This window comes from Peromyscus eremicus, chromosome 9 (genome assembly GCF_949786415.1).
Source record: "Peromyscus eremicus chromosome 9, PerEre_H2_v1, whole genome shotgun sequence".
NCBI lineage: Eukaryota > Metazoa > Chordata > Mammalia > Rodentia > Cricetidae > Peromyscus > Peromyscus eremicus.
In genome coordinates this window covers 56,967,496-56,981,146 of record NC_081425.1, presented here as the reverse complement: position 1 = coordinate 56,981,146, position 13,651 = coordinate 56,967,496, and the positions used below count along the sequence as shown (strand labels likewise).

General features: G+C 39.4%; 1 protein-coding gene across 13 annotated transcripts in view; it reads right to left on the bottom strand.

The window, feature by feature from the left end:
• Hmbox1 (homeobox containing 1) overlaps positions 1-13,651 on the bottom strand; it is a 136,457-nt gene that overhangs the window by 121,731 nt on the left and 1,075 nt on the right. Inside the window, exon 1 of one of the 13 annotated variants that reach the window (XM_059273467.1) lies at positions 13,319-13,506. The exons of the other annotated variants lie outside the window; for them this stretch is intronic. The gene's annotated coding sequence lies outside the window, so the exon portion shown is untranslated. Of the gene's footprint in view, positions 1-13,318; positions 13,507-13,651 lie in introns of those variants that run through there. 13 annotated transcript variants of the gene reach the window in all.

Below are 13,651 nucleotides of genomic sequence, written 5' to 3'. Positions count from 1 at the left end.
AGAAAGCTCCTGTTTGTCCTGGGCAGGTTAAGGTTTCTGTTTGTAGTTAAAGCATAAGTTCCTGTTTGTCTTGTGTTAAGTTCTTGCAAGTTAAGGTTTCTATTTGGAATTAAGAGTAAGTTCCTGTTTCTTAGGTCCGATGTAAACTGCAAAGCATGTTTTCCAACCTACACTAACCTTGTGACCCCATTCACACAATGTGTATCCTCAGGTTGTTCCTTCCTCTTCATTGTATCTTTCTAACAATGTGTAACAGCCAACTCTCTCGCCCCTGTAACACTTTATCTCTCCCACAAAGGGGACCTCAAGAAGCCGGCAGGACTTAGAGAGTGGCTGTCGGGCCTGGCCAGTCCCGGGTGGACCCCAAAATACAGCTTGCTTTAATTGGACAGTCGTGGATTTGGTCCCTCTCCTCTCAATTTTCAGGTTTAACACTAGAACTCAGAAAACAAATAATTTAATAACCTCTAAAACAGACAAGGCTCCCAGCTACCTCAATAATCAGAGATTCCCTAATATTCCTATCACTGAAAGCAAAGAGCATTATTCTTTTTTAAAGAGATAACTCGCAACTTCACTGTCCTTTTTCCTCCCTGATGCCCTCATGAATCCTATTAATCTGGGGCAAAGCACTTCACTTGCAATTTAAAATTACTGTATGCTTATAGAGGGCTTTGTTTTGTCTGGGGCGGGGGCGGGGGGGGGGCTTGTTCATTAGGTAAGGAAAAGAACTATCAGTGAACTTACTCTAAGAACATTTTACAACAAAAGTTTGGTTCCTTATTTTTCACTCATAAGCTCCTGGCTAACCTCCATTTAATAACCGCGCTATCTAGGTACTCCTCCTAAAACAGCTGACCAGGGAAGCTAAGTGTACTGGCTAATCTTGGTTTTCAGGTTGACTATATCAGGACTCTGCTATATGCAGCCCACTGGGCACACCTGTAAGGGGAAGACCCACCCAGAAAAAAAGGACATAGAGGAGGGAAGCTTTTGCTATTTGCCTGCTTGCTTTCATTCTTGCTGGCAAGTTCACCTATCCTGTCGCTGCTGCATTCCTTCAACGATATTAGAACCAACTTCTTCAGTCCTCCAACACAGAATGAAGACCAGTAGCTCCCCAGGAATCCCCCAAGCCTCTGGCACAAGACTGGTACCTCATGGACTGAACAGCAAGTGGCTTCTCAGCCTCTCCAGCATAACAGTCATTGTTGGACTAACTGAACTGGCCTATGCTATGTAAGCCACTCTAACAACTCACTTTAATATACATATTCATTCTATCAGTTGTTCCTTTGGAGAACCCTGACTTATACAACACAAGCACCTCACACAATCCGCTGTGTACCAAGGGTAGGCTGATTTCCTTACTCTACATATCCCAGCTGACCTTGCAGTGGTGGGATGTAATTATACATTGTCTAAGCTGTTAAAATACAAGTTTGAGCACTTGTTTATATAAAAAAATAAATTACCAAAAACAAAAAAAAGTTCAATGTTTTGGGACAATTTAACATGGTTTACTAAAAAAAAGAAAAGTAGATGTGAGACTACTGTAAAAGACTTGGAGGAGGTAAGACATTAAAATATGACTCATAGAGTGTGTCTTTAAGATCTCCCTTCATTTTAGGGCTGGAGAGATGGCTCCAGGGTTAAGAGCATTGGCAGCTCTTACTGAAGACTCAGGTTCAGTTCTAGCACCCACATGGCAGATAAGAGCTGTCCAACTGTCTGTAACTACAGTTCCAGAGGATCCAACACCCTTTTCTAGCCTCTCTGGGTACTGCATTCACTTGGTACACAGACATGCATAGAGGCATACACATAAAATAAAATAAAAATGTAAAAGAAAATAAAAGATCTTCCTTCATTTCAAGAAAAATCAAACTTGACATCATAAATGTATGGTGTATACAACAATCTGATACACAGAGTCAATCCATGCATTCCAGTAATATCAGACTGTGGCCCAAGATCAAGTTTTTGGACCTTGATACTACTGTTAGTTTGGATGGGAGAATTCTCGTTGGGATGGGGAGATACTGTTACTGTTTGCCCGCTGGGTGACCAGAACACCTTTACTCCAGTAGTGACAATCAAAACGGCCTACAAGCATTGTCTAATTATTCCAGTTGAGAGCCACAGCTCTGTAGTGGTATTTGCTCTGCCCATGACCTAGGACTATACGGCCCGAATGACCTCTTAAAAGGAAAGGGAGAGGCCTTGTGACCCCTCTTCCTGCTCCCTGGTGTGACCAAACTGCCAGGTGGACTCACTCCTGGTCAGATCAGAGGACAATGTCTACTCGGTTCTGTATTCGTTGAGTGTATTTCCTCAACTTATCCTAATAAATTTCCCTAATACTCCTTAAGCAGACTCCTGTGGATTATAGCTCTGTATCAGCTAATGTGAACAAACAGCCATATATTTTGATTAAAATGAAATATTTAGGGAATCACTTTTTAATGATTTTTTTTTTGTTGCTATATTAACTGTTTTCATTACCTGACTACTCTTTGTTCAAATGAAGTCATTGAAGATGACTTTTGTACACTTATCAGGAAGCAAAAACACAATCATTCAACATGTAAACTGCCAAGGAAGATAGCTTAACTTGATTTTCAGTGATTCTCAACTTTTCCCTATCTTTTTCTGATATAACAACAGAGGCACAGGATGACCAACTAGGTCAGCCTAGGGAGCAAAGGTTGAAAGAACAAAGGGATAAAAGGAAACAGAAGAAACACTTCCCAGCAGGGAGGAGAAGCAGACAAGGACAACACAAGTGCTATCATTCCTGGCCTACTAGGTCTCATTCCTAGGTAAGTCCACTGCAGGTCCACAGCACCATACAAAAGAGGCTACCACTGTAAATTCCAGAAGTCTTAATGCTTACTAGCGAGTGAGTGGTCAAAGTAAGTGACTGTTAATTTATTTATGATGTATAAAAATTAAAAATGTAAAAATGCAGCTGCAGTAAGTCTTTAAGTGAGGACACATAGTAACACATCCAGCAGTGACTGGACAACTGAGAGCTGATACAAATGAGTGAGAAAGCAAAGAGTGCAGAGGATTCCGTCCACAGGAAAATCAGGACCCCAGCCCTTGGAGAGAAATCCAGTTCAGACCAGGAACGAAGACCAAACCACTGAAAATGCAACATGCCTTAAAGTGAATACAGAAAGTTAGGGTTGTAAGTAAGTCTGTAAGCAGGGCTTAGAAGTACACGGACTAGCGTGAGTGTATCAAGATCCACTGGAAAATGTCTCCTCAGGAGGAAGGATTTAACTGGGTTTATTAAAGAAGATCCTAACTGGTAAGACAAGGATATGCAAACCTGTTAACTAAGTAACATGGCAGATACTAAGAGGGGAAATGTTGGAAACATGGAAGGAGGGATAACTCACCAAAATGTAACACAGAAAACACCTTTAGGGATTAGAGAGTAAGATACTATTCAAGGAGGAAAGGAAATATTAGAAGCTAAAGCACAGGGATCAAAAACAATCAAATAGCACATTGTCAACTTAGGTAGAGTTCATACTTACATGGCTATCAATAGACTGATGAAAATCATGCATTTTTATGCACCATTGAATAGAGTAGGGAAGAGGCAGGAAGGCTAGATTTATGCTGCAATGATCTCTATAGGCATTTATTTATGTGAAATGTAATTAAGTCCTACACATAAAGAAAGCTGAGACGAGACTACACACACAATGAAAAAATATTAGCTAGAGAGGTATTGTGTGTACCACAGAAGAATCCTAAGGTTTAAGGAGGGCATGCAGATCCTGGAAAGAGAAGCACAGAACCACTAATAATGAAGCATTGTTTGCGCCAACCACTATCATAAGCACAGTACAAACGTTTTCATAAGCCCAAGAATTCTATTATGTTGATATTGTTTTAAGTGCATTTACTTGTTTATTTTACAGGTGTGTGCACACACAAATGCACACAAGTGCCATAGCACACATGTAGAGGTTAAAAGACAACTTTCAGAAGTTGGTTCTCTCTTTTCACCGTGTGGGTACTGGAGACCAAACTCAAGTCAGCCTTGGAGGCAAGCACCTTTACTCACTGAGCCATCTCACTGGCCCTAAAGAGATACTGTTATTTACCCCTAGCTTACCAATGGAGATACTGAAACACATGGAAGTCTATACAAAGAAAGTTGTGGCCGGGCAGTGGTAGCGCACTTCTTTAATCCCAGCACTCGGGAGGCAGAGCCAGGCGGATCTCTGTGAGTTCAAGGCCAGCATGGGCTACAGAGTGAGTTCCAGGATAGGCTCCAAAGCTACACAGAGAAACCCTGTCTCAAAAAACCAAAAAGAAAAAAGAGTAAGTTGTAAAGATCAGAGGGGTACTAGAACAATCCAGTTGTGAAGTTCATGTTTCTCTGCAGCTCAATGGTCTAGAAATAATCAAGACTCTGAGAAGAACAGTGATATACCTTAAGTGGGGTGGGGCTAAGGAATTAATTTTTGAGGACAAAATTTCAAGATGCTCGATAATCTAAAGGTTTTATACACACACGTATATGTACGTACATACACGCACTTAAGAAAAAGCTGATGAAGTAGTCATTGAAGAATAACTGTCTGGGGCGCAATACTGTTAAGGGTAATATCTAGAAAAATAACCATGCCCACTCAAAGCCTTCTTCACGTCAGAACTTAAGAGCATAGGCAACTAGAGAAGATGACACGCATTATTTAGAACAGGGCAAGAACATATCAGGAGGAGACATTTTAATATACTACAGATCTTAATGACTACCTCATATCCAAGCATTACACTGTCTGCATTTTCCAAATGTAATATATCAATTAGAATTATTTAGTGTGTTTATGGAGGAGTGTCCTATACCAATTAGAATTATCTAGTATGTTTACACAAGAAGCACATTCCTGAGCCCATCCCAGATTCTAAAAAACTGGAGGTAGCACTCAGGCAAATAGCACTTTAATACTCTTTCTGGACAATTTTTCTGCAAAAAAAGCTGAGGTCTGCTTCCTTTGGTGCAGTCCATGTGCTTACATCACTTTGACTCCCAATTGCTTTAGCTCTTTTCCTTTGTAATTGGACTGAGTTCTTCTAGACTCTTAGCTGACTATGCTTGATTTCTGTTTGTGTCTAAAATTCTCGGGCTGATTTGTAATAATCTAAACTTAGCTCTAGAGTTTTCAGTGTTGAAATTCATATTAACAACAATATTGACAGAGGAACTTTAAAAAGCTCTAGCTCCTTTCCTAGGCATTATGATTCTCTGTTAAATGTAATGTAAGGTTGACGGATACTGGGCTGAACAAACATGCCAATTCTTCCACCACTGAATCTCTGCAGCACAAGGTTTATATGGTGTATTTACTAGCTCAAGTCTTGTTGACTGCTCCTCAAATAGAAGGCACAAATGTACTAGTTTTGTTGTGATCTACCACAAAAACTTATCTTTCCCCTTTATTTTTATTTTATGCATATAGGTGTTTTGCCTGCATGTATGTCTATGCACCAAATGCATGTAGTATCTATGGAAGCTAGAAAAGGGCATCAGATCCTGAGACCAGAGTTACAGATGGTGAGCCATGTGGGTGCTGGGAATTGAACCTGGGTTCTCTAGTGAGCAGCCAGTACTCATTTTCAAATAGTTTATTTTATTTTATTTTATTTTATGTGTATGAATGCTTTGCCTGATATATGTCTGCACCACATATGTGCAGTACCTAAGGAGGCCAAAAGAAGGTGTCAGATCCTCTGAGACTGGAGTTATAGACAATTGTGAACTCCCACACAGATGCTGGGAATTGAACCCAGGTCCTCTGGAAGAACAGCCAGTGCTCTTAACCCTTGAGCTATCTCTCCAGACTCATATTGGATTTTATAAGGAAATGGTTGCCATACTAGAAGGTAAGTATGAGATAGGCTCTAGTTGCTATAATAGTTAGGAAATCACCTAAAATCCCTCATTCCCTTTGGACTTGATGAGAAATAGCAAAGGAAGAGCTGCTTTAATTAAAGCTTACTTCCACAGTGCTATTCTACCATCTCTCTGGCTTGTCTGAGGTGACTAGGATTAAAAAAACCAATACTACAATATAGTGTGGGTCTTTTGCCATTTCTTACAAATTGATCCTTGAACTCATTTCTGTATCACCGAGGAGCTCAGCATACACTCCCAGACTCAGTGTTTTTGAATGTCCTGTTCATTCCCTTCAAGGAACCCCATGCACACAGCATCCAAGTCCTCACTTAATAGAGGATTCCCTCTTGTGTTGCACTTGCTCTCTTACCTCACGGGATAGGGACAGACATTGCCAGTGCATTCAGATTTCTCTCTGGTTACAGAACTAAAAGAAACACTATCACTACTGAGAGGTAACCTTCAGCAGAAGAAGCAGTTCCAACAGCACCATGATATACCGCACCCATCTACAAGTCAGTGTAATAGGGGAAGGGGGTGACAGAACTCAGCAAGGCAGACAGAGTAGAGGGGAAGTGAGAAAGAGAGAAAGCAGGCATGTATAATATAGCTGAGACAAGAGACCACATACTCCAGACTAGGAAGCAGAGACTAGCTTCCAAGACTCCTAACAGTGTTCTTTATGTAAGTGCTAGTTTCCTCTGACCTCTAACCATGCACCCTGGCAAGTGTATATGTAAGTGCATGTGTGTATACACACACACACACACACACACACACTCAGATAGATAAATCTGGTTTCATCGGTCCCAAACAGCTGTACCCCTACAACAATTTCTCTTTGAGGCTAAATAAGTTCTAATTAAAACATTATTTATTTTAGAGTATACACCAAGAAAAGGAATGCTAAAACCAGATAAATACAATAGAAAAAAAAAAAAAAATGTACCAGGAAGCAACTGAAACCACAGGTAGCCAAAAGCCCTGAACGGATGAACCTGGCTTACCAGGAAGCTCCACTGATACTTATCTTATTCCTGCCAATGAAACAACTTCAAGCTCATTTTTTAGTTTTTTTCCAAAGCAAATTATCAATGCTGACAATTAAAAATACCTCAAATTTCAAAGACAAAAATCACATGATCTATCTTGTGTTAATACCACAGAGCTGTGGCATTTAAAAATTCTTTATCACACAGCTAAAGATAAGCAGCCCCATAACTTTGTTACCCAAATTAAAGGTAACAGTACCTAAATTTCTCCCTCTTTTGTTCTTTAAATCTCTCATTTATTTTTCCAGAAATAATTTCAAAAGTACTTTCTTTGAAGCTAGTTTCCTTCTTAGTCCAAAATAAGACTGTCATGAGCTCCAATCCATCTGGCAAGTCAGCACTAACACCAACCAAGACCAATATGATACTGACTATAGGTGTGACTTTGGTCATCTACCTCAGAAGCTGGCACCATTCTGCTTTGGTGAGATATGTATCTGCTGGGTGTAGTGACAAGCACCTCTAATCCCGGCAGTCAGAAGGCGAGGAAAGAGAATCAAAAAGAGTTCAAGTCAATCTGGGCTACAGAACAAGGCCCTGCTTCAAAAGAGGTAGGAGAGGGAGGAGGGAAGGGAGGGATTCATCTCAATTTTACACATTTACAGAAAACCTCACTATCATTGTTAAATTTCACCAGCAAAGTTTAATAGGTACTAATACCATAATTCCTTATTTAAGCAGAGCTTATTCATGTTTTGTTGTTGTTTTGGTTTTGTGAGCCAGGGCCTCTTGTAGCCCAGGCTGGCCTCAAACTCACTATGTTAAGGAAGATGATCCTGAACTCCTAACCTTCCTGACTGCTGGTATTATGACCTAGGGTTTGTTCTGTGTTGTGTTATTGTTTTCAACTTCTTCTTGTTTGTTTGTTTTTGTTTTTTTTGAGACAGAGTAGCCCTGTCTCTTCGTAGACCAGGCTGGCCTTGAACTCAGAGATCCACATGCTCTGCCTCCCAAGTGCTGGGATTAAAGATATGCACCACCACCACCACCACCCAGCTCAAATTCTTGTAACAAGAAAACTTAATTGGGATTTTGCATAAAACTTTCTATCTGCACCAAAGAATTTCTGAAATTCTACAGAGTCAAAAGAGTAAAATTCTTGGTCCAACAATCGATACTTGTGGTGGTTTAAAAGAAAAACATCCCCCTCGGGCTCATGTATGTGAACACTTATTACCAGTTAATGGTGCTGTTTGGGGAGATTTAGGAGGTGTGTTCTTGCTGGAGGAAGTATGCCTCTAGAGGTGGGCTTTGAGAGTTTAAAAACTTCAGCCATTTCCAGTTTGCTCTCTGTGCTTTGTGCTTATGGGAAAGGATGTGAGCTCTCAGCATCCTGCTCCAGCAGCCATCCTGCAGGCATGCCTCCTGCCATGATGGACATTCTTATCCCTCTAGAACCATAAACCCAAATAAATTCTTCTTTCTGTGAGTTGTCTTGGCCATGGTGTCTTATCTCAGCAATAGAAAAGCAACTAACACAGAGTCTTTCTGCGCAGTTATACCATAGAACAGACCCAAACAAAGAGGACACATATTCCTCACGTGTGGTAAAATGGATTACTTCCGTGCCTAAGTTTTGGTGGTGGTTATATGAACTGAACACGGTAAAGTGGCATAGAAATATACACACACACATAGTACCAATGTCAGTTGCTAGGTTTGGGTTCTCTGTTTTGTTGTTTGCTTTTAGTGTTTGTTGATGTCAGGGCCTTGCACATTAGGCAAGCACCGCACCGCTAAGTTATATCCTCCCTCTTTCTGTACCATACTGAAGTTATGTATGGCATAACCAATAGGGAAGCTGAATGAAGGGTACAGCATCCTCTTCTACTTTTGCAGCACTTTTGTGAATGACACAATATAGCAAAAACACGCTAAGGGCTCATGCGAGGCAATCCTACAAAGGAGGTCCTCTTCTCATCCCCATTCTACAGACGAGGAAACTGAGATACACACATTTAAAACACTTGCTCAAGGTTACACAGGGTGAAAGCTGGTTTTGACACCGGTGGAATGATTTGAAAGGCTGCAGAGCCACTGAAGGATTACAGGAAAAGTATGGCTGACAATCAGATTCACATTTTACTTTGGCAAGATCCCTCAGGTACCAGTGTAGAATGACTAATGAAAAAAATGACTGCATGCAACAAGATTAGTTAAGAGACTGATGTAATGAGTCAGAAACAATGAATTAAGAGAACAGCAAGAGAATGAAAGGAAGTTTACACAGACAGCAAGATCAACTCCATCTCATGACTGCAAGGCTTGACCAGCCAAGCCAAGAGCTTCAGGATTTAACACTATTACTACTCCTTATCAAAATCACAAGGCAGAAATTTTCAGTATTACATCATCCTCATTTCAGCAGAACCCAAAAACATTTGACTTTACCCTATATAAAAACTGAATCTTGCCGGGCGGTGGTGGCGCACGCCTTTAATCCCAGCACTCGGGAGGCAGAGCCAGGTGGATCTCTGTGAGTTCGAGGCCAGCCTGGGCTACCAAGTGAGTTCCAGGACAGGCGCAAAGCTACACAGAGAAACCCTGTCTCGAGAAAAAAAAAACAAAACAAAAAACAAAAAACAAAAAAAAAACTGAATCTTGGGCCAGCAAGTAAAGACACCTGTTAGCAAGCCCGAGGACCTGAGTTCAATCCCCAAGACCCACGTGCTGGAAGAAGAGAGAACCAACTCCTGTGAGTTGTCTTCTAAAATCCATGTGTGCACCGTGGCAGGTGTCTTTATTTACACATAATAAATAAATGAAACAAAAAGAATGTGACTATATTCATTAAAGTCACTCTTCTTTTGCACCTCCATACTGCTCCTTAAACATGAAATTTATTCATGTTTCTAATATATCACTTTTGGGTCTCTGTACAAAAGATGGACAGAACTACCAAGTATATTGCCTTAGTTTGCTTTTGATTGCTGTGATAAAGACACCATGACTAAAAGCAACTTGGGGAAGAAAGGGTTTATTTGGCTTACATTCCCTCATCACAGTCCATCATTCAGGGAAACTAAGGCAGGCACACAAGTAGAACAGGACGCTGGAGGCAGAAAACTAAGTTAAGACCACAGAGGGGCCTGATTGCTGGCTTGCCCCTCATGGCTTACTCAGTATGCTTTCTGGGCTTTGGAGGACCACCTGCCCAGAGATGGAATTACTCACACAGTAAACTGGACCCTCCTCTTATCAATTAGCAGTCAAGAAAATGCCCGACAGGCAATATGATTGAGGTATTTTCTCAATTGAGGTTCCTCTTCCCATTTAACCACAACCTCTGTCACAGTGACAAAAAAACCTAGCCAGGACATATATCCAGTTACTATTTTAATCATAATCAACAGCCTAATGAAAATCTAAATGGCCTCAGAATGGACTAGAATCATTTTATCACTAAAAAAGAAAGAGTCAGGTGCACCTGTCTTAATAGGAAAAAAAAAAAAGCCCATAACAACAAAGCTAACCAACTTCTTCATAAATCACTTCAATTACAATTTATCTTTTGTTCACAAATATTTTTAAAATAAACCCACAAAGCATCCCTATATCAGAAGAGTCCACAAACAGTGAGTAACTAAAACCTACAAGTTTTACATCAGATAATCACTGAGAGAGTCTCTACTCTGCACCTATGATGGATAGGTTCTCAGTCTAAGTGAAGGCCATCTTGGGCACAGCTGTGTCTACGAATCTGAGTCACACACTAATTATTTAGTACTAGCTGGAGAAAAATGTCAGTCTGACAGGCTGACATTTGAGAGAACTATATTTTGGCAGAATCTGTTAAAATGATGGTTTACAATGATAAGAAAACTGCCAAATTTTCTATAATGTCGTCAGTATGAACAGTGGTTACTCTTTGGTCTCCTTTTGTGGGTCAGATTTGTTTTCATGGTTGTAGGTCTGATACACATACACACACACACATCATATAAATTTGACTGCATATATGAATATGCACATACAACATATTCATATATGATACGAATATGCTATGCTTTTTATTCATAACAGTATAAAGTTGTACTAAATTGAAAAGAAGAAGAAAAACCCATAGTTAACAGAAAAATCTAGCTGAAGAACAGAATATTAAGATTCTGGAAGCCAAAATACCTACATAAAGCAGGAACAAACAAACAAAACCCAGCACATTTTTACCAGGCGCTTTTAAGACTGATCTATAAATGTTCATCATTTTATAGAGTTGAGAAGTACACCAACTTCTATTTATGAAAATTAACATGCTATGATAAATTTGTAATTTCCAAGAGAAATAACCCAAGTTTAAAGAACAGAATATGAAAAACAGATGAACCAAACTATAAACCTGCTTTTGATAGAAACAAGGTAGCCAAACGAACTTTGAAACTACAGATAGAACTAATATGACATACAGGAAGACTCAAAAAGAACAAATTAATATACAAGATACAATGAAGCAAGCAAGAATACCCACCAACACTTAGGAAAAATTGCCAGACTAGAAGAATGGGATCTTTGTTACAATGTGTGTTATAACTTAGAAAAATAGAGATATTAGGTTTCTACTTGGGCTAGAAGATGAAATGCACCCAGCAGTGCAAATAAAGCCTCTGGAAAAGCATTCAACACATTGCTAAGGGTTCCTTTCCTTAATGCACTTTCCTAACTAAAACAGTGTTCCGTATATGCTGTGCACAGAACTAGCAGCAGATTGGTTAAAAAACAGCTTGCATTTTCAACTTCCCGTAATAAAGGCCACATATTTTAGAAATGATCATATTAAAATAAGTATGTCTTTACAGTTACAGGATGAAATTTTAAGCTGGACAGGCACCAATGCCCTGGTTCTCCACTCTTTTTCGTAAACCATATGACTTCCACATGCTGAGAATGTTTTATGCTTTAGCCTGCAGTAAAGGCTTTACATCATTTTAATGCCCCAGTGCTCAAAATGCAACAGAATCAGCTCAATGAATGCAAGGAATATTTGGTGTACATGGAGCCATTTTTTAACCAGACTGCTAGTCAGAAAAAGTTTAACAAATGCTTTTTCCACAAATAACTTCACATTTCCATTGATGAAAATAAACAAAAAGATTTGAGGAAGAGTAGATGAAAAAACACTCATTTTTCTAGACTGGAGAGTTTCAGTTTGTCATGTCTAAAATGATTATTAAACAGTTAAGAATTCCGTGATTATTACAATGCATTTCAGAAAAACACAAGTAAGCAATATTGTTACATGGAATTTTCTTCCAGTTTTTGAAAATTAATGTTTTGGGTTAAGATAAAGCTTAAAACAAGTAATTCTAAAAATCCTGGTCTTCAACAAACCAAAGGCTCAGCTTGGAACAGCACACTCTGTATATGAAATTCTATTCAGGTCAATTTAAATACGTAATGCTCAACTTCATGCTAACAGTCCCCTTATCTATATGAATGATAAACAGCAGAAATTTCAAACCAAAAGCTAAACCTACTATAAAATCCCAGTGTATCCATGTGACTTTCAGATGCTATAGAATCTAAAAGCCCCTTCCTGATAGGTGAAACATTCAAGAACTGATACATTTTGACCAAATATATAAATATGTTAAATTCTCAAGTTGAAATAGAAATGATGCCAATTACTCTTTTGGCTATTTAAAAGTCTGTGATACCACAAAATTGTCAGAGGATGATTGAAAAAGTTGTATTTTGGACTGAGGGAGTACAAAATGCATGATCTTAAATTCTCCTGGTGTAACGTCATTCAATATTCAAGACTGTGAGAAACAAGAGATGTTTCATCCCAAGTCTAATTGAAAATTGAAAAATAAAATCAGATTCCCTAAACTTGATTTATGAGCATAATTCAACCAGCTCTAGCAACTTAGTTGTGCAATTTTAATAAGTCTAATGCAAAACACTACAAACCAGATGTGATAATTACTTGTGGCATAAATGCAAAATAACAACAAATTCGGGTCCTTTTCACTTAATGATACATTTTATAGTGAAACCACAAAAAAGCACAACCCATATTAGCACAAACTAAGCAAAAAAAAAAAGCATAGGAGGTATTATGTCCATCAGGAAGAGAAATGTTCTGTGCCAAGGAAGGAAGGAAGGAGGGAGGGGGAGGAGGAAGGAAGGGAAGAAAAGATAGGAAAGGAGAAGGCAAAGATTCCCATTATCTGTAGGTCCCCAGAAAAAGGAGCACGTGACTGTACCCTCTATAACACAAGAGGTCTTTTTCTAAAGCTTCAGACAGAATAGCAATCACTTTTCTTTACTGCTTTTTTTCTTTAAAATCATTCAACTTTACACAGCGTCTATCTTTACTGCTAAGTGCATTCCTTGATTCACTCACCCAACGCTTTCTCACTCTTCCACACCACTTTTCAAGCAAACGTGAGCTGGAACAGGGTGGGGTAGAAGAAAAATACATACAGCGCCTTTCAGCGCACCACCAAGCCTCTTCCCCGAAAATAATTCCCAACAGTTTTTTCAACTACGAAAATGAGTCGCCCTATCTACCCCTGGGCACACAGCAGACATTCTGTCTCATTGGTAGACAGAGATGAGTATGCCGTTTAGCACTCCAGACTTCCAACCCCACGTTCCCGAATTTTAAATAATTGGCAAGCCACTGAGCATGAAGATGACAAAATACCTTTACTTACTGTTTCGGGGTGAAAGTGGG